At 48.4% G+C, this 25,039-nt stretch overlaps 2 long non-coding RNA genes across 10 annotated transcripts; one reads left to right on the top strand and one right to left on the bottom strand.

The window, feature by feature from the left end:
* The first annotated feature begins 1,655 nt into the window (after nucleotides 1-1,655).
* On the top strand, nucleotides 1,656-5,140 carry LOC129528512 (uncharacterized). The gene is made up of 2 exons (XR_010132108.1): nucleotides 1,656-4,265; nucleotides 4,994-5,140. It is a non-coding gene; the product is annotated as an uncharacterized lncRNA (long non-coding RNA).
* A 406-nt stretch (nucleotides 5,141-5,546) lies between these two features.
* On the bottom strand, nucleotides 5,547-24,421 carry LOC101142508 (uncharacterized). Of its 9 annotated transcripts, none has more exons than XR_010132106.1 (7): nucleotides 23,930-24,421; nucleotides 22,743-22,967; nucleotides 15,808-18,359; nucleotides 14,467-14,504; nucleotides 13,778-13,835; nucleotides 6,283-13,229; nucleotides 5,547-5,792 (listed from the first exon to the last, which is right to left on the bottom strand). It is a non-coding gene; the product is annotated as an uncharacterized lncRNA (long non-coding RNA). The 9 variants fall into 9 exon arrangements; XR_010132107.1 differs by having other exon boundaries at nucleotides 5,547-8,541; nucleotides 8,649-13,229; nucleotides 23,930-24,420; XR_010132105.1 differs by having other exon boundaries at nucleotides 5,547-8,728.
* Between the last annotated feature and the right edge of the window lie 618 nt (nucleotides 24,422-25,039).

Here is a 25,039-nt window from a genome sequence, read left to right on the forward strand (position 1 = left end):
CGTGTGTCTGTGTGTGCGTGTCTGTGTGTGTGCTTGCGTGCGTGCGTGTCTGTGCGCCGACTTCTGTCTCTCTCTTACCCCTCTCTCTCTCTCTCTCTCTCTCTCTCCCTTCTCGCTCTTTCCGTCGCCCTCTCTTTCTGTCTCTGTCCGTCTGTGTGTGCGTGCGCCTTGGGACACATATGCCCTGTGCGCCGGAGGGTGGGTTTCTTGCACGTCGGCCTTTCTTCTGGTCAGCCTCTCCCCGCGTCTCTGCCTTGGTCGTGTGGCCGGTTGGCAGTCGTCGTCCCGGCGGTTCCAGTTTGGGGGGTCTGTGAAGGCCTGGGCAACGTGGGCATCGGCGTGGGACCCGCAGGGGTTTTCATCCCCTCCCCATCTGGAGCAGCCTCTTTGCTAGGCTGGATGCAGACGAGCGCTCCCCAACCAAGGACAACGGCCTCCCAGGCGCTCATTGTCCACCCGCAGGAGGGTGCCCGCAGAGCTTCAAGAAGGTGGTTGTCACGCCCGTCGCCCTCTGCCCTCATCGAGAAATGGAGCCACAGCTCGACGCAGGGACGGAGAAGGAAGCCGGCAAGGGGATGGGGCAAGCATGTCTGTCTCTCAAAGGCTGGCCTTCCTGGCCGAGTCACCCGTTTGACATCCCTCCCCGGATGCCGGTGGTGGTGGCATGGCCCCCCCGTATCCTGCCTGGGCTCTGGCCTCTGCTCTGACCTCCCTCTTGCTGTGTCGGCCCCGTCTCTGACAAGCCTGGCGGCTTCTTACTGTGGCTCAGTGTCTTCACAAAGAGGACTTCCCCGTCCATCAGGGAGAAACCTCGTGGGGGTCCGCGTCATGATTGTTTCCCTCTCCACACCTCTTTCTGGACGATTGGGCAGCTGAGGTGTTCCTGGAGCTCTGGGCTTCCATACCTGTGTGGGACAGGGAAGCTCTCTTGGTCTCCCTGGCCCAAGTGATGGCTGCACGCTCGTTCCAGGAAGAGGGGGAGGCAAGCCCACCGCTCCGGACATTGGCCTTCTAGGAAAGGCGGTGTTGCATCCCACCTGCACTTCCTCTCTGATTCTTGAGGGCCAAGCGGTTCCTCCGCTCCCGGGGAAAGTGCCTTGTAGCACTGAGTCTTTTGGCTGCCACGGATGTCAGGGAGCCAACGGGACTGGGTTTTGGCTGGGTGCAGGGGAGGTTGCGTCAGGGGTACCTAGCCGGCGGCGGGCTGGGGGTGGGGTGTACTTTGTCCAAAGCTCTCGGCTCCTCTGGCGGGCCTCCCTGAACGTGGCCTGCACTCGCGCACAGGCCCTGTCCCGCAGGTTTTCAGGTGCGCTTGGCTTCTCCTCCGCTTTATGGGGCAGGTCTCCAGTGGCCCCCGGGGCGCACGCCTGGACATCACTGTCCGTCTGGTCGTCGCCCCCTACGGCCTCAAAGACACACGCTGCCTGCATGTGCTCTTGGGGGACGACAGTGCCACGTGTGGTCACACTGGCTCCAGCTCGGACTCGCCTCTGTCTCTCTTTGCCCGCGTCGCCGGAAGCCGCGTCGGGATGCCGGAGCCCCCGGGCCTTGGAGATGAAGGCAGGCCCCTGGTCCTGCCAGGAAGGAGGGAGGCAGTGGGCTCATGGGTCGGTGCCTTTGCAGCCGACAGCACGCCTTGCGGCCCTGGGGATCTTTCTGTGCCCCGGCGAGACCCTTTCCGCCTCACTGCATTGGAACCCCATTCCCGATCGCCCGGTGGGATCCATCATCGGACCCCAAGAGGAGTCCGCGCAGCCCAGCCGGCACCCCGAAGCTCCTCCTTCAGCGGGAGCCGAAGCAGAAGAGCGATCAAGGAGGTCCTGACCACAGGACTCCTATGGGTCCGACCCTGGGTCTCCCGCAGGCCCCTCTGGCAGTCCTCTTCCCACCCGCCGCCTCGGGCTGCGCCGCAGCCGCCGCCGCCGCCGCAACCTCCAGCACCGCCGCCCCAGGCCCCGCAGCCGCCGCGCCGCCGCCATTTTTTAAAGGGTCCGCAGCCTGCCTCTGCGGAGTAAGGGGGGGTGGGGCGGGGGAGTCGGCCTCGCCAGTGCGCATGTGCGAGGCGGGAGTCGCCGCTTGGGTCACAGTGAAAGCCACCGTTGCCCGGGGATGGGTCCCTGACACTTGGCGAAGTAGGAGCCCTGTGTGATCGTTCGTCTGAGTCTGGGCTGAGACCAGTCCTGGCCAGGGCAGTTACCAGGACAGTCTCCGGAGGCGGGGATTCGCGGAGGGCCCACCAGCAGGAAGAAACCCCAGGAGGAAGAAACCTCAGACAGATCGCCGGCGAGGCAGCGTGGGATCCCAGCCTCAGGCGTGCGCGGACGTTGTGCGGGTGAGTCTCCCCAAAAGTGGAGCCCTTATGATGAGGAGGACAGGTCTACCTGCGTGCCCGTGGGGTGCTCTCTCACCGGTGGCTCATAGTCGCGTAAAGCAGAAGCAGCAGTTTCAGGGGCTGACACTAAGAACAATGCATGCTGGCAAAGTGAGGTGTCTCACATCTTTAATCCCAGCAGTTTGGGAGGCTTTGGCGGATGGATCACTTGAGGTCAGGGGATCACACCAGCCTAACCAACATGATGAAACTCCGTGTGTACTAATAAAAAGTACAAGACAGTTAGCTCGGTGTGGTGGCATATGCCTGTAAATCCCAGCTATTTGGGAGGCTGAGGCAGGAGAATCGTTTGAACCCGTGTGGCAGAGGTTGCGGTGAGTGAAGATTGCGCCACTGCACTCTATCCTGGGTAACAAGCACAAAACTCTGTCTCAAAAAAAAGAAAAAAAAATTAACAGTGCAGAGTTAGGCCAGATTTATTTTCAGAGTAGGAGGGAATTTCAAATTTTGGGTGAAATGTCCCAATTGCCGGAAGGTGAAAGTGTTCTCTGATGTAAAATTTAGGTCACACTGTATAAAGCTTCTCCTTGTTCTATGTGTGAACAGCTAGTCTGTATCTTCACCTATGCATATTTAAAAATCAACCTTAAGAAGGCTCTTGGCCACCATAATCCTTCCTACACTGTAGCAAGAGCCCAGCCTCAGACTATGCTTCCTTGTGCCTCCGACTGCAATGCCTTCCCCCGAATCTCCAAGGTACCAAACCGGTCAGGGGTAGCTGAGACAGCTCTACTTCTAGGAGTCCTCCCCAAGCCCTTGAAATCACAGGCATCTCTGCTGTCCCTGCCCTTCATCCACATGACTGAACAATTAAGCACACACATCTGTGTAGTTTTATTTAAACTGTTCCATGTGTGTTTACAATTAACAACATGAATGGCTGCAGTATGGATGCAACAGAAAGGAATGCTGAGGGAGGACTCCAGTTAGAATGAGCCACTTTTCCAGGACTAGGAATGAACTTTCCCCAGTACCAACAAGGCAGCCTCCAGGGCAAGAAATGGTAACAGAATCCATCCTGTTGACAGTCAAGATGGAATTACAGATAATTCTCACCTCTTTTTTGACTCTCAGGTGGAAACCCCCTTCCCATGGGGTGAAGCGCAGTCTGCTCCAGAGCCCCACTGTTGGGGTCGGGGATGTCACAGAAATTAACAGGGCAGCCAATTCCCATACAGAGGGGGCCCAGGATGACCCCGAACCCTCTAGCTCAGCCCCAAGCTCGGGCCAGGCAGTGAAGCCCTTGTCCCCAAGCAACAGAGTGAGGGTCTGTCTCTAACCCGGTGGGCTCCAGTGAAAGGAAAATGGCCTGGAGGTGCCCACAGGAGGGCGCCCTAGTTCTCAGACAGGTCTACGGCTCCCAGACTGCGTCCCCATGAGTAACAGAGGGACACACAGAGGGGCATACTGAGTGCCTGTAGGGGACTCACAGACTGCAGATGCACGCTGTGGATCCAGAAGCCGGTCAGGTAATGAGGTGCAGAGGTGTGGGGAAGACCTGGGTGCCTCCCTGGGTGCCAACCAGCCTAACCAGCCGGGGCCACCAAACAGAAGTGCTTCTGACATTAACGCGACACACAGAAGGTGTGAAGGGTGGGTAGTGGAAGTGACCGCTGAGGCCTCTGGGGATTGTAGTTTTGGAACTAGAGAGGCGGGCAAGCAGTTGGCTTCGCCCACACGGTGTGCCTCTCACATCTGCACAGCACACACAACCAAGCTTAGGAGCCGACTGTTAAGATGCCCCAGTGACATGGACAAGTTTCTCCTCTGCAACCCAATGAGATCTGCTGACCACGAGAGCATCGCGGGACCGCCAAAGGATTCTGGAAAATGTGGTCCTGGGTGGCCAGTGTGCGCTGACCTTCACCTGAAGGTGAGCTGAGCTCACCATGCAAGTCTCCACCCTGGGGGTGCCCTTCCCCGAGCAGATGCCAGGTTGGGGCAGCAGTAGTTCAGGGAGAAGCGATGCGCTCCTGGGACTGCCGGTTTGGGGGCGACATCGGCCCTGTGTCCCCTAGAGTAGGAGGGTGTACCAGGATGGGAAACCCCAAGGCTGTTTTCAGGGAGAAGAAGATTGGCTTGGGGCAAACTCCCGGAACGGAGATGGGGAGAGTCTGGTCGCATTTCCCCAGGAGTTTAGGGGATGAAGGCTGGACTTGGGTGAACAGCAAAAGATCCCCTGGTGATAGTGGTGGTGAGGATCAGAGGCTTGAGCCAGAAATTCCCGAGGTGTTTGTTTTGTTTTTTTGAGACAGAGTCTTGATCTGTCTCCCAGGATGTAGTGCAATGGCATGCTCTTGGCTCATTGCAACCTCCGCCTCCCAGGTTCAAGCGATTCTCCTGCCTCAGCCTCCCAAGTAGCTGAGATTACAGGCACCTGCCACTGTGCCCACCTCAATTTTTTTTGTTTTTTTGTATTTTTAGTAGAGACGGTGTTTCACCACATTGCCCAGCCTGGTCTCGAACTCCTGACCTCAAGTGATCCACCTGCCTCGGCCTCCCAAAGAGCTGGGATTACAGGCATGAGCCCCCACACCCAGCTCATTTTTATCTTTTAACTTAAAGGTTTTTATTTTTCTCTCTTTTTACTCTTTCTTACAGGTACAGCTTGAAGGAAACTTCTGGAGGGTGGGGTGGTGTTGAAGAGAAGGCACAGTTGTAACCATTTTGTTCAACATGGGCGTTTTCTTTGTGCATTGATTTGCATTTTTAAAGGTATTCCATTAAAAATATGTTTATCTATTTTAATTTTTTTTGGTGCCCCTTTAAATTCTCTATCCACAGTCCTGAGCCTTAATACGAAGTGAGGGCCTGGCCTCTGGGCATCAAGCAGCCAGAAAGTCCCTTAGGAGCTTTCTCTGAATTGTTGAATTGTGACTGATCTTTTCCTTTCCTGACTTCCTTAATATCCACAATTTCCTCGTAACCATCCCCCCAAAGCCACACCCCCAAGGTACCTCCAAGACCTATCATGAAGCAGATATTCAAAGATTATTTTTAAATCTTCACACCCCACCCCTTCCAGAATGTCTTCCAACATCCCTTCGCCTGGAGAAATAAAACACAAGGTTTGCATGTTGAGTATCAGCCTCTCCCATTGGGTGGGTGTTTAGGAAAAAGAATCAGCCAAGAGCCCTATTCCAGCCCAGGTAAATGACTTTGCCAAAGATTTAATATCCACAAATGTACAATGCTCACTGGGAACCAAAGTCAGGCATGGGGCTGGGCTTTAAGGAGCACAAACAAAAAGGAGGGACTAGAAAACTTCAGAAAGGTATTGGTGGGGGATGTTGCGGGGGGACAGGGGACAGCGAGGATGTGGGATCCCGAGATAATCCAAATCCCTATGTGTAGACATATGTGTATAAAGGCCTTTAAGAGACTCAGGCTGATGGGGTATCTGTAATAAATCAAACATAATATAACAGCACGTCAAGTGATAAGGGGACTCTGGAAAAACAGAACAAGCAGCAAAAGGAGCAGTATCAAACTCCACAGAAATTCACAAACATCAAGACACCAAGAAAGCTGCATTCATTTAAATCAAGGTGACAGGCTGGGCTCTGTAGCTCCAGCCTGTAATCCTAGCACTTTGGGAGGCCAAGGTGGGCAGATCATTTGAGGTTCAAGACCAGCCTGGCCATTATGGTGAAAGCTCCTCTCTACTAAAAATACAAAAATTAGCTGGGCATGTTGGTGGGTGCCTGTAATCCCAGCTAAAGAGGCTGAGGCAGGAGAATCACTCTGAACTTGGGAGGCAGAGGTTGTAGTGAGCAGAGATCACGCCATTGCACTCCAGCCTCGGGGACAGAACCAAACTCCATCTCAAGTAAATCAATAAATCAAAGGTGACAGTTACTGAGTGATGCGGGCCAGGTACAACGATATACCTTCATCTGGGTTACCCTCGTGAATCTGAATCACTTGTGTGATATCTGTGCTTTAACGAGTCCTATTTCCCATACTCTTAGCTGGCTTGAGATGTGAAAATCCATCTAAATTATAAACAGAGTGAAAAAAAAAACAAAACTAGTGATGTCCTTCCAGGGAACATGTCTAGTTAAAATTAACATAGATAAAAATCGGCAAAAAGATATTTTAAAAAATCTTTTGAAATTAAAAGCCATATAAACCACTGTGTCAATGACGAATTAAAAGAAGAAACTGACCTGCAAACCAGGAAATACATGGAAAGAAGCAACAGTGAAAATGCTTCAGATCTAAACCTGTGGAATGAGGCTACCTCAGTGTCCAAAAATATCATCACTTAAATATAGTGCCAAGGGGTGGGGTGCGGTGACTCACCCCTGTAATCCCAGCATTTTGGGAGGCCAAGGCGGGCGGATCACTTGAGGTCACGAGTTCGAGACCAACCTGGCTGACATGGTGAAATGCCGTCTCTACTAAAAATACAAAAATTAGCTGGGTGTGGTGGCACGCACCCATAATCCCAGCTACTCAGGAGGCTGAGGAAAGAGAACTGCTTGAGCCCGGGAACCGGAGGTTGCAGTGAGCTGAGATGGCACCACTATACTACAGCCTGGGTGACAGAGCGAGACTCTGTCTCAAAAACAAAAAATTTCCAATGAATAAACTACCTAGCAAGACTTATAGAATGAGACTAAAACCATGGCTGGAGGAAAACTTTTAGCCTGAAAGTCGCCTATGACTTAGAAATTAAGGCAAAAAAACTAAGGAGTAAGAAGTTACCCTTCAGGTTAGAAAACCAACAGCATAACAGGAAATGAGAGAGGGAAGAAATAATCAGATGGGGCTGAGATGGGGGCTTCTGGGGATGAAGGAGGCAGGAAGAGCATGTGAAGTTTGTGTATAAAGTCACTCCCTAAGGACAGTCCCTGGGAGGAAGGTGGGTGCACAACGATCGAGCTAGATGTAGAAGGTATAGAAGGCAGTCCTGGAGGGTACATTCAGGGGTTGACAGCAGATAAGAAAACAGGAGGGAAAGTCAAGCGTGGAGCCTTTCCTGTCCCCAGCATGGAAGACAGCAGGAGCTGGTGAGTGAAAGTGATAAACAGCCTTCTCATCACAAAAAAAGTCAAGTACTTGAGGTAACGGATAGGTTAATTTGATTCTCATTCCACACTGTATTGAAAAATCACAACATCATTTTATACCCCATTAATATATACAATTTAGAAGATACATAAAAATCAGCAAGAAAAAAATGAAAAACTATTCTTTGAAGTATTTTTAAAACATGCAGTTTATGGGATGCAATCCAATTTGTCTATATATACATATTTTTTTTTTAAACAGGGAGTCAATAAACACAGGAAACAGCCCCTTGGGAGGGAGATAAGGAAAATGGCCATAATGTGCCCTTAGAAAGACACAGCATTTAAATCCATGCATGTGAGAACTCCAGGGTTCAAGGTAAGACCGGGTCAGTGAAGAACAGCTGGCTTATCACCTATAGCCACAGGATGGCACCAACACCCACTGTTCCAGCCTGAGCTGGCCAGAGAGAGAGAACATTCAAGAAAAGCTGGCACTTCCCAGAAGGCCTGAGACCTGCAGGTCCCACACTGAAGTCCAGTAAGGGAGGAAGGTCCGATGTAAGGAGAAAAAATACCATAGAGGTGTAGTTGAAATGAAATATTTAATAGTTATTAAATAGTCATAGTACTTCAGGTAAAAGTAGGTAAAATGACAGAAAATGAGAGGAATGAGCCAGACACCACAGATATGTAATGATGGACAATGACCTCATGTGGAGTGTTCACCCACACATGCAGACTTTATATGTTCACATAAACATTTATCTGCATGCATCACCCCGTAGAGATGTTTCCACAAACTGCACTGACACTGTGAAGTCAACGAGGAGATAAAGTAAAAATCAAATAGTTATGGAGAGGGTTGGTCTGTTTAGTGGGAAACCCTTCAGAACACGCACACAGCATCTCCCCTCCCTTCTGGGGTACCATCCATAGCCTGCAGTAGATGGCAAATCACAGCCTGGGCCACCCTTCCCAGAATGTCACAAACATGGACATGCAGACCACAGAATTCACCAGATACCCAACTTGGGTGGTGCCGGGCTCTGAAAGACATGCTTCAAGGAAGAGGGACTAGAAAACTCCACGAGGGAGCAACAGGGATCGGGGATTCCAGGAGGATCCAGGGGCCTGTGCAAAGAGCAAGCAGTGAGCAGACGTGTGTGTCAGTGATTCGGTGGCATGAACTCAACACCATCTAATACAGCAGCTCACATTTCTGTGTGCATCAGACTCACCTGGGGACTTGTTAAATACAGGTTGTTGGGTCTCACTCCTAGAGTTCCTTCTTCAGTATTCTGGGGAGCAGCCTGTGAATCTGTATTTCCAGCATGATTTTCAGGTGCTACTGATACTGTTGGTCCAAGGACCACACTATGATCTAATTTAACACCAGGTTAGGGGAGGTACTAAAGAGCAAAGAAGCAACAGAAGAAGGGACCTGAAGCCTGTAGGGGCTTCTCTGTAAACTCCTCAAACATAAAAGCCTTCAAGACATTCAAAGAGCATTTACAGCATCATGTCTACAAATACAAGGCACCACGCAGGGAGTGCTCCATCAGGTAGAGAGAAGAGCCCACTGAGTGTCCCTTAGTCTGTTTGTGTTGCTATAACAGAATACCACAGACTGGGTGATTTATAAGCAAGAGTTCACTTGGTTTACGGTTCTGAACACTGGGAAAGTGAGGGGCCTGCATCTGGTGAAGGTCTCGCTGTGCCGTCCTATGGTGGAAGGTGGAAGGGCAAGAGAGTGACCACATGTGAGCAGGGGAGGGGGAAAGAGAGAAAGGGAGGAAGCCAACCTCATCCTTTTATCAGGAACCCCCTCCCAAGATAACTAACCCACTCTAGCTTCATCCATTCATGAGGGCAGAGCCTTCATGACCTAATCACCTCTTAAAGGTTCCACTGGTCAACACTGTTGCATTAGGGGTTGAGTTTCCAACACATGAACTTCGGGGAACACATTCAAATCACAGCAGTCCTAATGTAAACCTTCCAGAAAACCTGTGTGCCTGGCACTCTGGAATCCCTCTTTTCCACCCCTTCCCACTGCAACTCTAACATCGTGTCCCCTCATCATTTTCCATTCGAGCATAGGAAAGAACACAATCACTACACCCATTTTTGATGAACCTTTCCTACATTAAAATAATTCTATCACTTAGAAATTTGCAAAAATAAATTTTCATTTTTGATATGAGCGAATATGAATTTTTTTTTTTTTTTTTTTGAGAAGGAGTCTTGCTCTGTGGCCCAGGCTGGAGTGAAGTGGCGAGATCTCAGCTCACTGCAATCTCTGCCCCCGGGGTCATGCGATTCTCCTGCCTCAGCCTTCCAAGTAGCTGGGATTACAGGCGTGCAACACCACACCCGGCTAATTTTGTATTTTTAATAGAGATGGGGTTTTCCCTTGTTGGCCAGGATGGTCTCGAACCCCTGACCTCAGGTGATGCGCCCGCCTTGGACTCTCAAAGTGCTGGGATTACAGGCATGAGCCACTACGCCTGGCCCTGAATATGAAATTCTGTATTAGTTTAATGAAATATCTAAAATATATAGAAAATAATTACCAAAAATGTTCAATGATGCAAAGCAACACATACAGTGAGATATTACGTCCTAAAATATATAGACCTAAATATGTTATTTAAAAAATCAAGTAGAAACATAAGGGGCTCTATACACACCTTTTAAAATAAGCTTTCTGGCCGGGTGCAGTGGCTGATGCCTGTAATCTCACACTTTGGGAGGCCGAGGCGGGCGGATCACCTGAGGTTAGGAGTTCGAGACCAGCCTGGCCAACATGGTGAAACCCCGTCTCTACTAAAAATACAAAAATTAGCTGGGCATGGTGGTGGGCACCTGTAATCCCAGCTACTCGAGAGGCTGAGGCAGAGAGAACTACTTGAACCCAGGAGGCAGAGGTTGCAGGGGTGCAAGATGTGACATTGTACTCCAGCCTGGGAGACAGAGTGAGACTCCATCTCAAAAAAATTAATTATAGGCCAGGCACGGTGGCTCACACCTGTAATCCCAGCACTTTGGGAGGCCACGGCGGGTGGATCACGAGGTCAGGAAATTGAGACCATCCTGGCTAACATGGTGAAACCCTGTCTCCATGAAAAATACAAAAAATTAGCCAGGTGTGGTGGCGGGTGCCTGTAGTCACAGCTACTCAGGAGGCTGAGGGAGGAGAATGGCGTGAACCTGGGAGGTGGAGCTTGCAGTGAGCAGAGATTGCGCCACTGCACTCCAGCCTGGGCAACAGCAAGACTCCATCTCAAAAATGTAAAATTAATTATAATAATAAAATAAAGTAAGCTTTCTAGGTTGGGCACAGTGGCTCACCCCTGTAATCCCAGCACTTTGGGAAGCTGAGGCGGGCAGATCACTTGAGGTCAGGAGTTCGAGACCAGCCTAGCCAAAATGGCAAAAAACTGTCTCTACTAAAAAGACAAAAATTAGCCAGGAGTGGTGGTGCACATCTGTAATCCTGGCTACTCGGGAGGCTGAGGCAGGAGAATCACTTGAATGTGGAAGGCAGAGGTTGTAGTGAGCTGAGATTGCACCACTGCACTCCAGACCAGGTGCCATAGGAAGACTGTGTCTCAAAAAAAAAAAAAAAAAAAAAAGATTTCTAGTTTAACTCTAGAATTAATTTGAAATTCTGTCAAGAAAGAGGTACTCAAAAAACATGAAAACTATGTAAGTCACTAATGTATCAAAGAAAACAATCATTCTTGTATTGCAAATAAATACCCAACCAAGACAAAAAGACACATCACATGTTATGGGAAAAGGCTGAAATGAGGGTGAGAGGAAAACCGTGACCCTTGAATGTAAGACAGAAAAAAATCAGGCAGGATGTTAAGGAATTGGAAATAATTCTCCATATTAAAGGATTACAAAAGACAGGAAGAGAGGAGAGAGGGACACGATAGTCACACACTGCAGGGGTGTGGGGTAGATGGAAATAAAGGAGGCAGAGAGAGCAGTGGGGATGTACATAAAATCACCCTCCAGAGCTGTGCTGTCCAATAAGGCAGGCACTTGCCACATGTGGCTGCTGAGCACTTGAAAGATGGCTAGTCCAACCTGAGAAATGCTGTAAGTGGAAAACACATTTTAAAAAAATTCTGAATACTCAGTATAAAAGAAAGAATGGGCCAGTGTGGTGGCTCACATCTGTAATCCCAGCACTTTGGAAGGCCAGGACGGGAGGACTGCTTGAGCCAGGAGTTTGAGACCGGTCTGGGCAACATAGCAAGACCTCATCTCTTCATAAAAAAAAAATCAGGCCAAGTGCAGTGGCTCACGCGTGTAATCCCAGCACTTTGGGAAGCCAAGGTGGGTGGATCACTTGAGCTCTGGAGTTCAAGACCAGCCTGGACAACATGCCGAAACCCTGTCTTAACAAAAAAATACAAAAATTATTCAGGCGCAGTGGCACATGTTTTTGGTCCCAGCTACTTGGGAGGCTGAGGTGGGAGGATCATTTCAGCCCCGGAGATCGAGGCTGCAGTGAGCCGAGATTGTGCCACTGCACTCCAGCCCAGCTGACAGAGTGAGACCCTGTCTTTAAAAAAAGAAAAACTAGCGTGGCATGGTGGTGTGTGCCTGTAGTCCGAACACTAGGAAGACTGAGGCAGGAGGATCTCAAGCCCAGGAGTCTGAAACTGCAGTGAGCTATGCTGGTGCCACTGCATTCCAGCCTGGACCACAAAGCAAGACCCTGTCTCAAAAAAAAAAGAAAGACTGTAAGCTATCTCATTAATAATTTTTATTTTGATAAGATGTTGAAGTGATATTTTGGATAATGCTAACATTTTAGGTGAAATAAAACTAATTTCACCTGTTTCTTTGTAACTTTTTTTTTTTTTTTTCAGATGGAGTCTCCCTCTGTCGCCCAGGCTGGAGTGCAGTGGCGCTATCTCGGCTCACTGCAAGCTCTGCCTACCGGGTTCACGCCATTCTCCTGCCTCAGCCTCTCGAGTAGCTGGAACTACAGGTGCCCGCCACCACGCCCGGCTAATTTTTTGTATTTTTAGTAGAGATGGGGTTTCACCATGTTGGCCAGGATGGTCTCGATCTCCTGACCTCGTGATCCACCCACCTCAGCCTTCCAAAGTGCTGGGATTACAGGTGTGAGCCACTGCAGCCGGCCTCTTTTTCACTTTTCTAAAGTGACTACTAGAAAATCTAAAATGACATATGTGTCTGGCATTGTGTTTCTATTGGAAACTACTGCTGTAGAGAGAAATGGTCTCTAGGGAGGCAGAAACATGAGAACCACAAGAGAGGTGGATGGAGGGCAGTGACAGACACATCTGGTGGGTACCTTCAGGTGCGGACAGCGGGAACCCAGGAGATTTGGGTGTGGACAGGCCCCCATCTATGCACAGCAGGAGAGTAGCATGACTGACACTAGGGGTGCTGAGCTGACATACAGAACTATTCAGCTTTATAAACATGTGAAAAACACCGCTAAGTCACTGACATTCCACAGAACAAATCATAATAGAAGTGAAAAAACAGCCAGGTGCGGTGGCTCATGCCTGTAATCCCAGCACTTTGAGAGACCAAGGCGGATGGATCATGAGGTCAGGAGGTCGAGACCATCCTACCTAACAAGGTGAAACCCCGTCTCTACTAAAAATACAAAAACAAAATTAGCCGGGCGTGGTGGCGGGAGTCTGTACTTCCAGCTACTCCAGCGGCTGAGGTGGGAAAATGGCGTGAATCTGGGAGGCAGATTCTTGCAGTGAGCCAAGATCGCCACACTACACTCCAGCCTGGGCAACAGAGCAAGACTCCGTCTAAAAAAAAAAAAAAAAAAAAAAAAAAAAAAGAGAGAGAGAGAATTAATCTTGATGGAAAATATAAAACACTTCTTCATGAACATTAAAGAAAATTCTAACCACCAAAACATTTGGAATTAGGGTAACTGAAATGGCAGTTTAATCCTCCTGAAGGAATCTTAATTTCTCACTAACAGCACTTTAACGTTAGGGGTAGAAAATTATTTTTTATAGCGTTTCACAAGCATTAAAGTTAAAAATCCAAAATCAGGTTTTTCTCTGACAGGAACTCCTCCTCAAAACAGAAGAACCCTATAGGATTTTAACCTGGAAACTACTCAGGGAATCTGGAATATTCCTTCCAGGGATATCTGCAGTTGAAACCTGGCAGTAATTTAAACAAAACCAGACAACTCTTGGGGTATGGTTGGAGCCTGAGGTCTACAGATGGGTCATTTTATATGCTGAGGTCTCAACGAGATTATTTTAACCCCTTAAAATGATGGAAACAAAATAAAACAGAATAAATTGGAAGACAACACAGGAGAGTGGTTTAAAGGGCCTACTTGCTGTGTTTCCTCTGGTCTTCAGGTCTCCTCACTGCGGCGGGATCCAGGCGCAGCTCTAGACCAAGAAATGGGAGGATTTTAGAGTGACTGGTGATTTCTCTATCATCTGCAGTTAGTAAACATTCTCCACAGTTTATGCAAAAAGTAACAAAACCACTGCAGATGACAAACACTAGGTAACACACATACTATCTCCCAAATACCCACAAGCTCAACAATTTTAAACTGTTAGGATCACTGGCTCTAATCACCATGACAGGAGGTCACCACCAAACCATCAAGCGCTAAACAGACAGAATGTTTCCACTCCTGATCCACTGTGTGGAGAAGCACAGAGCTTACCCACTGGGGCGCTGCATCAGAAGAGACGCACACGCACCGGGGTGCGCATTTGAATGGAGCGATCAAACCACCATCCCCACAGCTCCTCTGCTCACGGGCACTGCAGTCTGTGGCCTCATGTCCTTTGGGGGACACAGTGGGAAGGTAACCCACATGCCAGTGACACCATCAAGAAAGAGACACTGTGGCACTTTCCCCTGATTTCTCAGGGGTCTTTTCTCTTTTCCGTTTGGGTTGTATAGACTTCCCTACTGTCCACCTGACCACTCTCGTGCAGCCCAAAACCATAGCTTAAGTCATCAGCTAGGCCTTTCTTGGTGTAACTATTGAAAGGTGAGCCTTACCTGTTCAATCTCTAGAGAGATTTGTTCAAAATCTGGACCTAGAAGAATAAATAAACAAGATTTGCCTGACTAGGTTTGGCTTTTTCCTTCTTGGGGAAAGCCCTTAAGAAATATCAGCCCCTTGGCCAGGCACCCACCTGTAATCCCAGCACTCTGGGAGGCCAAGGCGGGTGCATCACCTGACGTCACGAGTTCAAGACCGGCCTGGCCAACATGGTGAAACCCCGCGTCTACTAAAAATATAAAAAAATTAGCCGGGTGTGGTGGTGGGCACCTGTAATCCCAGCTACTCTGGAGGCTGAGGCAAGAGAACTGCTTGAACCCAGGAGATGGAGGTTGCAGTGAGCCAACACGGTGCCACAGAACTCCAGCCTGGGAAACAGAGTGAGACTCTGTTTCAAAAAAAAAAAAAAGGAAATATCAGACCATTTGCCCAACAACTCCTTGTGGCCTTCCTTTAGGAACACAGTGAAAATCCCCCTGGCTCCACACACTATAGCGCAGTACAGACCCACAGAGAACAAGACCCAAGAGAACCCACCATAATACAAAGTCAGGGCAGGGTTTTCACCATCAAATGTTCAAGCTTGCAATGGGTTGGGGAGAGTGGTGGTTCCTGAGCTCCAGATTTTCATGGAGGTGGGAGGTGGGCATTAGGCTTTGGACACATGTAGGCCCAAATTACATCTGTGCAAACTCACACACAATGAAGATTACACCAGGTCGGGTGAGATGGTTCAGAAAAGACAGAAAGCAGAGGAAGAGGCTGAAAATATGGGCTTCTCTGTAAACTGTGAGGACAGTAAATACCAGCAACACCCCAGGAAGTGTTTACAGCCACATTTCTTCAATTAACAGGGCAAAGTTAGAGCAGCAACAACCAGACAAGGGCCAGGCACTTCCCCTGGGGCAACTGATGTAAACCTGGAAATCAGCCGCCCTCAGTGTCACCATTTCATGATGAATCAAATATACAGAGAAGTTCATTGATGGGTTTGGCATCACAAAGCTAAAAAATAAAGCCAGAGTCCCAGGCATATACTGAATGCTCATTGACTGAAAATCAACCTCACTGGATAAGCGCAAAGGAACTCATTTTCCACATCCCTTATGGTATCCTCTCTGGTGGCTATTTGCTCTGTAAATTACATGACAGAAGAAAAAGAAGGAAATGAAAACTCAGGAAAGTAAACACTCTTCTAAACTCATGAATAGTAAAATATGGAAATATCCCTGAGAATCTTTGAGAATATCCAAAGAAAATGCATTATAGGAGGGTAAAAAGGCCATTTGGCAAAGCCTACAAAATGAGTCCAAAATATGGTTCACAAGGAAACTTACCTTCCAATGCATCCAAAACAGAAGAACAGCAAAAGAAGCTCCTGATTCCTACTGAGATGAGAATATCAGCACAAACAGAAGGAAATCAGGCCAAAAAAAAGTTACAGGCCAATTTCTAAACTGCTGTTAGATCTAAAACAAATGAAAAAGTCCTGCCCTAACCAATAAACCAGAGCAAACACTATGCATTTCAAACACTGGGGGACGTGGGCGGGGGTGAGCCTGTTCTGTGCAGGACCCTTCTAACATATGGGAGAGTCTTTGACGCCTCCTCAGAATGCCATAAACTATAAAAAAACACAATTCATAGAATTTCAAAGGAGACCAATTACTTAGAAATGCAGCTATCAGGATGCTTTAATTTTTTCTGACATATTAATATTGCTGTGGTAGTTTTAAAAAATAGCTGAACATTTCTTGCCACTCCTCCCTTTGGGAGGCAGAATCGATGTCCTGTCTCCCTGATCCTGGGTGGATTTGCTGTGCTACCTCATAAAAGACCACTCAGCATCTGCCCTGGAGCCCTGTGCCTCCTAAGAATTCTGACTACCCTGAGGCTGCCAGGCTGTAAGGAAGTCAAGGCCATATGGAAACACTACATATAGGCACTCAGTCTCAGCTCACCCCCTCTTCCAACATCCCAAGCCAGGTATCAGATGTGAGGAAACAAGCCTCCAAATGGTTCCAGACCCCAGCTGTTGAGTCTCCTGTGCTGAGGCCAGACATCATAGACAGAGACAAGTGGGCTACCCTTGTGCCCTGTCTGAAATCCTGACCTGACCATGAGAATCCACAAACATAATAAAATGATGGTTTGAGCCACTAAATTTTGGTGTAATTTCTGACATAGTAATAGTGCCTATGACAGCCACCTTAACACATTAAGTAACAATAGCAAGTAGCACGTCATCACTGGGAACTGTTATCTGGAATTGTCTTGGGAAGCAGTGACAACCATGAAGGCTATTTGTAGATGCTGTCAGATGACATAAAAACTGCTGTGGTCTCACTGCTAACAATGCCCCATACCCACGGGGTCTACAGCCTATATTCAAGATGGAAGGAAACACTACATTTTGGTTAGAGGAATGTGATTTATATACATATAAATCGGCTGGGTGTGGTGGATCACACCTGTAATCCCAGCACTTTCGGAGGCCGAGGCGGGCAGATCACCCGAGGCGGGGAGTTCCAGACCAGCTTGACCAACATGAAGAAACCCCATCTCTACTAAAAATACAAAATTAGCTGGGTATGGTGGCACATGCCTATAATCCCAGCTACTCTCGAGGCTGAGGCAGGAGAATCGCTTGAACCTGGGAGGCGGAAGTTGCAGTGAGCCAAGATCGCACCATTGCACTCCAGCCTGGGCAACAAGAGTGAAACTCCTTCTCAAAAAAAAAAATAAATAAATAAATAATCAAAACCAGTATTATAGTTGATAAAGGAAATCCCAAAACCTCCTTCACTGGTTTCTTTCATAAAAGTTACTCTACATACGTGCCCTAAAAATAAGACGTTGGAGAAAATACTACCACTGTTGTACCTGAGCGAGTTAGAGAAAACGCCATACTTTAAGACAAATTAAGAATCCGTTTATTTAGCCGGTGGCCAAGAGACGGCTAATGCTCAAAATTCTCTCAGCCCTGAAGAAGGGGCTAGATTTGCTTTTATACTTTGGTTTAGAAAGGAGGGGGGTCTAGTTAAAACAATTTTACAGAAATAAAGTAGGCAAAAAAGTTAAAAGGATAAATGGTTACAGGAAAGTTAATAGTTCCAGGTGCAGGGGCTTTAAGATTATTACAAGGTGATAGATGCGGGGCTTTTTGGTGTAATCAATTGGACGAATTCCTGGGAATTGCGGATATAGCTTGCCACAGTATCTTATCAGTTAATTGCATTCTTGGATGTGCTGGGAGTCAGCTTGCACAAGTTAAGTCCTTGAGGAAGGGGCTGCCAGTGAAAGAGCCAAGATGGAGTCCATCTGGCGCTCTTAGCTAAGGGAGAGTCAATTCAGGTGGAAACAAGGCTAGGTGATTTAAGGAAAGGGAGAGTCTAAAAACAGGGTTAGTAAAAACCAGGTTGGACACTACATTCCCCACTTGTGTTTTTGGGGAATCAAATCATTGATTCCTCAGTTATAACAAGGGGGTTATATTGAGTCTTAAGATACATAAGTTTGACAGAAGCTATGCATTGTTTTACAAAATTAAGAAAAAGAATTAATCTAATGGCTTCACCCGACTTAGGTGCAGGTTTAACGGGCCTGACCCAGGCCTGGGGACCCATGTTTCTAGTTGGGCTCTGTTGGCCTTTTTGATGCGGGAGCGATGAATCCAAGCAGGAATGCCATCCACCTTCAGAGCCGTTGGCATCGTGATGACGGTGTGAGGTCTCTTCCAAGCAGGAGGGAGTCCTTCTCTCTGGAACATTTTAACAAACACCAGGTCACCTGGCGGGAATGAATGGCAGGGCCCTGTCTGTTCAGGAATTGGATTCGGATGGGTTCCTCAAACAAGTGGCAGGATGATATCTTGTACCTGTTGGGGAGACTGTAGGTACTGTAATAAATTAGTTTGTGATATTTTTGCCAATTGGGCATCTCTTAGCTTAGGCAAGATAGGCGGCGCCCTCCCATACATGATTTTAAAAGGTAAGAACCCAGCCCAGGAAGGGGTGCACCTTACTCTAAGTAGGGCTAAAGGAAGGAGACTTACACAATTTACACCGGTTTCTAAGATTAATTTTGTAAGAGTGTTTTTTAGGGTGCGGTTCATGCGTTCTACCTGCCCAGAGCTCTGGGGTCGATAGGCACAATGGAGCTTCCATTGAATGTTTAATGCCTTACTGACTGACTGAGCTATAGGCGAGGTGAAGGCCGGTCCATTATCAGACCCTATGGCAACAGGCAGCCCATGTCGAGGGATGATTTCATTGAGTAAAAACTTAACTACCATATTGACAGTTTCGTTTTTGGTAGCAAATGCTTCAGTCCATCCAGAGAAGGTGTCTACCAGTACTAGAAGGTATTTGTACCCAGCCCGGTGTGGTTTTACTTCTGTAAAGTCAATTTCCCACTTTTCTCCTGGTGAGTTTTCTCAGAGACGGTGGCCTGGGCTGGGTTTAGGACCTTTTTGGCATTTACCTGGGCGCAGGTTGTGCACCGGAGAGCTGCTTGATCTGTTAGGCTTTGAAGATGGGGGATCTTAAAACGGCTCCGGAGGAGCTGAGGTAGCTTTGCTCCTCCTAAATGGGTGGTAGTCTGTAGGTGACTGATTAAAGTTTTCCCAAGAGTTCGGGGTATGAAGATTCTAGAGTCAGGAAGAATCCACCAACCTTCCTGATTTTTATTGGCTCTGAGATCTGAGGCCAGTTTTCTTCTTCTGTTGAGTATGCGGGATTGTCAGGCAGATCTGGCTGTGGAAAGGAGACTGTGGGCAGCAAGTTTAGAGGCGTGACTGAAAGTCACACTGCATCTTGAGCTGCTGAATCAGCTTTCTGGTTACCACGGGCAACGGCCGTGTTTTCCTTTTGATGTCCTTTACAGTGGATTACAGCCACCTGCTGAGGTGAGTAGCCTGCGCTCCTGGTAGATGGCTCCACGTACATGCACAGTAGCAAAGGCGTACCTGCTGTCAGTGTTAACGTTAATATCCTTACCCCATCGGAGAGCCTGAGTGAGGGCGATCAAGCGATCAATTCAGCCTTTTGTGCTGAGGTGTTTGCTAGTAAAGCCTGAGCCCACAACACATATGTCTCCATGGTAACAGCCGCACCGGCCTTTCGTACTCCCTGCTCGAGGAAGCTGCTACCGTCTGTGAACACGGTGGCATCCACCTTTCCTAGGGGCACATTTTGAAGATCAGGTCGGCCAGTTTCAGTAGTTTCCAACAGTTCCTGACAGTCATGAACAGGAATAGTGGAGTTTGAGTCAGGAAGTAGTGTAGCTGGATTTAAACACCGTGTGGGAGGGAAGTCAAATGAGGCTGATCTAACAGTAAACTCTGATACTCCAGGATGCTTTATCAGTGGCTTTTTTCAGCTGCCTGAGCTGCTTGTTTTTGTTTTTCAACCTCTTGATTGTCAAAAACCTTTTGGGCTATCTCTAAAAGCTGACTGGTATTCATTCCAGCAAAATCCCTCTAGTTTTTGGAGTTTCCTTTTACTATCTGGGGCTGCCTGAGCCACAAATGCCAAATTAAGAGCATGGCTATTTTCGGGGGCCGCTGGGTCAAAAGGGGTGTAAATCCGATAAGCCTCCTGGAGGTGCTCTAAAAACGGTCCTGGTGACTCATCATGCCCCTGGACGACTTCAGTCGCCTTAGACAAGTTTATAGGTTTCCGAGTGGCTCCCTGAATACCCACGAGGAGATAGTGGTGGAAATCGTCAAAAGTTCTCCCTCCACTTGAGAAATTTGGGTCCCAATTAGGTCCCAATTGGGTCTCTAATTCACTATTCCTCTAGCTTCCTCCTCCGGCCTATTGGTTGATGTGAGGTTGTACTTTCTGGCCTCTCTTTGGATACTTTCCCTCTCTTCAGAGGTGAAAAGGGTCAAAAGGAGCTGTTGACAGTCATCCCAGGTGGGCCAATGTGTCCAGAGTACAGACTCCATCAGTGAGGTCAAAGCCTGGGGCTTTTCAGAGAAGGGAGGATTATGGGTTTTCCAATTATACAAGTCAGAAGTAGAAAGAAGGGACATAAACCAGGAAGGGGGTGGAGCACTCATCACCCAGAGGGACTTGTGCCTCTCTCAGTGGTAGTAGAGGGGCTACTTCCTCCCGCCACGGTTGCAACCAAGAGGCAATGGGTGATGAGCCTACAGGGGACATAGCCGAGGAGACATGGGATGACCCTAAGGGAGTAGGCTGGTTTTAAGGCGGTGGGACTGGGTGAGGGAGACTCCTCTTCTTCAGAGAGAGGCAGTACAGGGGGAGCCGAACCGGCTGAGGGTCGAGGCGAAAACGCGGTCTGGCTCAGGAGGACCTTGGAGGTAAAATTATGAATGGTGCACGAGTGGAGCCATGGAGGGGGGGCTCCTGACCAAACTCAGCCATTGATCAATGTAGGGAAACCGATCAGTGAGGCCGGGAGTTTCAGTAACAACCCGCCACACAGCTTGAACAATTGTGAGGTTCAGTGACCCTTCAGGGGGCCACTCAACTCCAAACTTTGGCCATTCTACTTTGCAGAGTGTCCAGAGCTTGCCTTTTTTAAGGCGGACTCCATAATCCTCTGAGAAACCGAGAGAAAAATTCTGCAGCATATACTGGAGAGGGCTCCAACCCTTACAAGGCTGGGAGGAAGTGTTTCCCGTTTTTTTTTTTTTTGAAGGCAATTTAATAAGATTTGAACATAGATATCAAACCCAGCACAGACAGAGAAACTCACTCCCTGGGGGGCTGGAGTATCGAAAGAACAGAATCAACATGACCAGAAAGAGCAGAAAAACCCCAACAGCTAAATACCACTTGCCACATCACTGTAGCTTTAAGATTGAGGGAGGAGGACTAGAGGCCAGCCCGAGATCTCCTGGGTCGGTTGGATCTAGGTGTTCTCTCTCTCCTTCTAGATCTGTACCCTAAATACCTTTTGTGTCTCCATGACTCAAAGGCAAATAGCTCAAACCCAGCTTTTTCTTTTAAGGGTTCAAGGAGTGAGAGCAGAGCCAAGTCCTGGAGACGTTGAACTTGCTGTCGCACTGGAAAACGAGATGTGCGGGGTAGGGGGCAGGGAGGAGGAAAAGGACCACTTGGATCGTTTTTAAGATGGGAGAGTAGCCACAGAGGAACAGAGTAAGAATCTAAACGAAGTAAAGCAGTACGAGGGTAGGTTTCCCTACACAGTGTGCTATTTAAGGGCACAGGAAAAGTTACAGAATGACCAAAGAGGTGAGCAAGGAAATCTGCAGGGTGGCTGTTTTGAACCTACCACCAGTTTAGTTTAGAGGAGGTCCAATCAACCTGGATGTGGGGTATGACAATCTAAATACCCACAACCATCATGGTGCCAGAAATCCCAATCAGGCGAATGTTTTTTTACACTCATTCCCGTAACAACACCTGACTTGCTTCTGGCAGAAAAGACAGGACTGTGGTGGCCAGCCTAAATGATTGATGAGAAATTTAACCTCCTGTGACAAAAAATCAGCACTAAGGACCTTGCAGAAGTTCCTACCCAGACAGACGTCTTGGGCAATATCGACGTCCTGACATGCAAAACCTTGACAACCACTAAACAAGACAATAGACACCGAACAGAACAATAAACATAAAACAAACAGTTGACCCTAGGGCATGTAAACAGTTATGACAGTTTCTTCTTCTTTTTTTTTTTTAGATAAACAAGGGGAGGGGGTCCCGTGATGGGATCAGTCAGATGCCCGCCTGGCCGCTCCCCCTTAGGGGACTTGGGCTCCTCTTAGCATTGACAGGCCGGTATAAACCCCCGGCTCGGATCGAGCTATGCCCGATGCTGCCTTAAGCCTTATGAGGTCGCCACGGATCCGCAGGTGAGGGCCCACTTGAACTCCGTAGCTTTCGCCGTGGAGCTACAAACTGGAGGACAAGCACAAGCCCTTGTCCTCCCCCATTCATTCACCATTCACACAGAGTTTATAACAGTTTTTTTTTCTTTTTTCTTTCCCAGAGATTCTCCAAGAAACCTGAACAAGGAAAGATTAGAGATAGAAAAAGAGAGAGAGAGAGACTAGTCTGCCAGAAACCAGGACTCAGTCCCCCAGCATCCTGGGATGTGGACTGACTCAAGGGATGGCCCCTGTCAGGGCCACTTCCCTCCCAGACAGAGACACAGAGGCGTCTAACAGAAAACCAGGGCTCTACCCTCTAGCATCCTAGAGAAATGGGCAGAGTGAAAAGAGGGACACCCTCATCAGGGTCGCTTCCCTCTGCCAGAACCAAAGTCAAATCTGACCTACCTGACCCCCGAGTCAGCAGTTGAGGACTCAGAGGTGGAATTTTTGTGGGCACCCACATGGTAGTCGATCCGCTGTCCTCCGGAAGACGGTCATCCTTTGGGGACCTGGAAATTTTTTTTTCAGGTGGCGCTCCCCCCTACAAGCTGGCTGTCCTTCCGGGGGAGCACACAGCGGGCCCGGCTCTCGCCCGGTGGCGTTTCTCGCTGGGGCCTCCAAATGTCGTACCTGAGCGAGTTAGAGAAAACACCACACTTTGAGACAAATTAAAAGTCCATTTATTTAGCTGGCCGCCAAGAGATGGCTAATGCTCAAAATTCTCTCCGCTCTGAAGAAGGGGCTAGATCTTCTTTTACACTTTGGTTTAGAAAGGGGAGGGGAGGTCTAGTTAAAACAATTTTACAGAAATAAAGTAAGCAAAAAAGTTAAAAGGATAAATGGTTACAGGAAAGTTAATAGTTCCAGGTGCAGGGGCTTTAAGATTATTACAAGGTGATAGACGCGGGGCTTTTGGGCATAATCAATCGGATGAATTCCTGGGAACTGCGGATATAGCTTGCCACAGTATCTTATCAGTTAATTGCATTCTTGGATGTGCTGGGAGTCAGCTTGCATAAGTTAAGTCCTTGAGGAAGGGGCTGCCAGTGAAAGAGCCAAGATGGAGTCCATCTGGCGCTCTTAGCTAAGGGAGAGTCAATTCAGGTGGAAACAAGGCTAGGTGATTTAAGGAAAGGGAGAGTCTAAAAACAGGGTTAGTAAAAACCAGGTTGGGCATTACACTACTAAGATATCAAAACCAGGAACTTACTTCCTTTAAAACAATTCCAAAGTAACTCGCTGTGCCTTACACAGAAATTTCCCCCAAGAAATATGATTTTATAAAGCCTGAGAAGTTGTTGCTGTTAGGACAAACACCAAAACTAAAAATTGGTTTAATTAGCAACAACAAAATTCCATTTTAACTGGCTGTCCTTATCAGAGACAGTCCACTAAATAATACAACTGGCAAAAAGTGAGATTTTGTAAAGGTTGGGGTGCTTTATTATAAACATAACATAAACCAGGAATGTATTTTATTTAATAAACCTCAACCTGCGGGTCACTCCCTCCCTTCCAGGCGTGCAACAAAACACCTGCCTAGAAATCAAAAGGCGTTTTACCCGAGTGGGCTGGAAAAGCCCCGTTTTTACCTTTAATCTGGAGACAATACGGGTCAGAGGTCAGGAAACTACATCAGCGCCAGTGCGAGCGCCCACGAGTCCGGTGGACTGATGAGAAACGGCTGGGAGGCAGCCTGAGTCCCAGTTCCCGCCGTGGCAATGGCCGATTTCCCACCCGTGGACGCAAAAGGCCAGGGCTCCACGCTGCTGACCCTCCAGCGTCCCATGTCCAGCAGGCACGTGGCCGAATAGCCCAAGACAGAGGACTCACACTTCCCACTTTGCACCTGGAGGCCACCTGCAGACCAACCTTGCGCCAGGCTTCCGGAAATGGGAGGGCGGGCTTCCGGAAATGGCGGCCAATGGGAAACGCGATCAGATGTTACTAGGCAGACAGTCCGTTTCCAGGCAACACAGAAGAAAGGACCGCTCTCAGCCAGCCTCAAATAGACGGAGCTTTCAGCCAATGGATGTGCAGGTTCCCTCCACATTAGCCAATAAGAAGTGCTTGGGGCCTACCTGCCTACAAGCACAGCAAAAGCTTTCCTGCGCATTTTTGCGCTGGAATGGCTACCTGCCGCGCCAAATCAAAACTTTACAATCACCCTTGGTGCTGTTTCCTGCACTTTCTTGGAGATTTGCACCAGGCGCTGGAGACCCTCCCACCTGGCCCATGCCTGCCACCCGGTGAACACCAAGACCCAACCTTCTGCACCACCAGTCTTGTTGTCAACGAACAGGCTAGTAAATTATTGAAGGGGTGGCCTGCCCCTCCACACCTGTGGGTATTTCTCGTCAGGTGGAACGAGAGACTGAGAAAAGAAAGAGACACAGAGACAAAGTATAGAGAAAGAAAAGTGAGCCCAGGGGACCGGCGCTCAGCACACGGAGGACCTACACGGACACTGGTCTCTGAGTTCCCTCAGTATTTATTGATCATTATCTCTACCATCTCGGAGAGGGGGATGTGGCAGGCCAATAGGGTAATAGTGGGAAGAGGGTCAGCAGGACAACGTGAACAAAGGTCTCTGTGTCATAAATAAGTTTAAGGAAAGGTGCTGTGCCTTGATGTGCACTTATACAAACATCTCGGTGCATTAAAGAGCAGTATTGCCGCCAGAGTGCCTCACCTCCAGCCCT

Source organism: Gorilla gorilla, chromosome 20 (assembly GCF_029281585.2).
Source record: "Gorilla gorilla gorilla isolate KB3781 chromosome 20, NHGRI_mGorGor1-v2.1_pri, whole genome shotgun sequence".
Classification (NCBI taxonomy): Eukaryota; Metazoa; Chordata; class Mammalia; order Primates; family Hominidae; genus Gorilla; species Gorilla gorilla.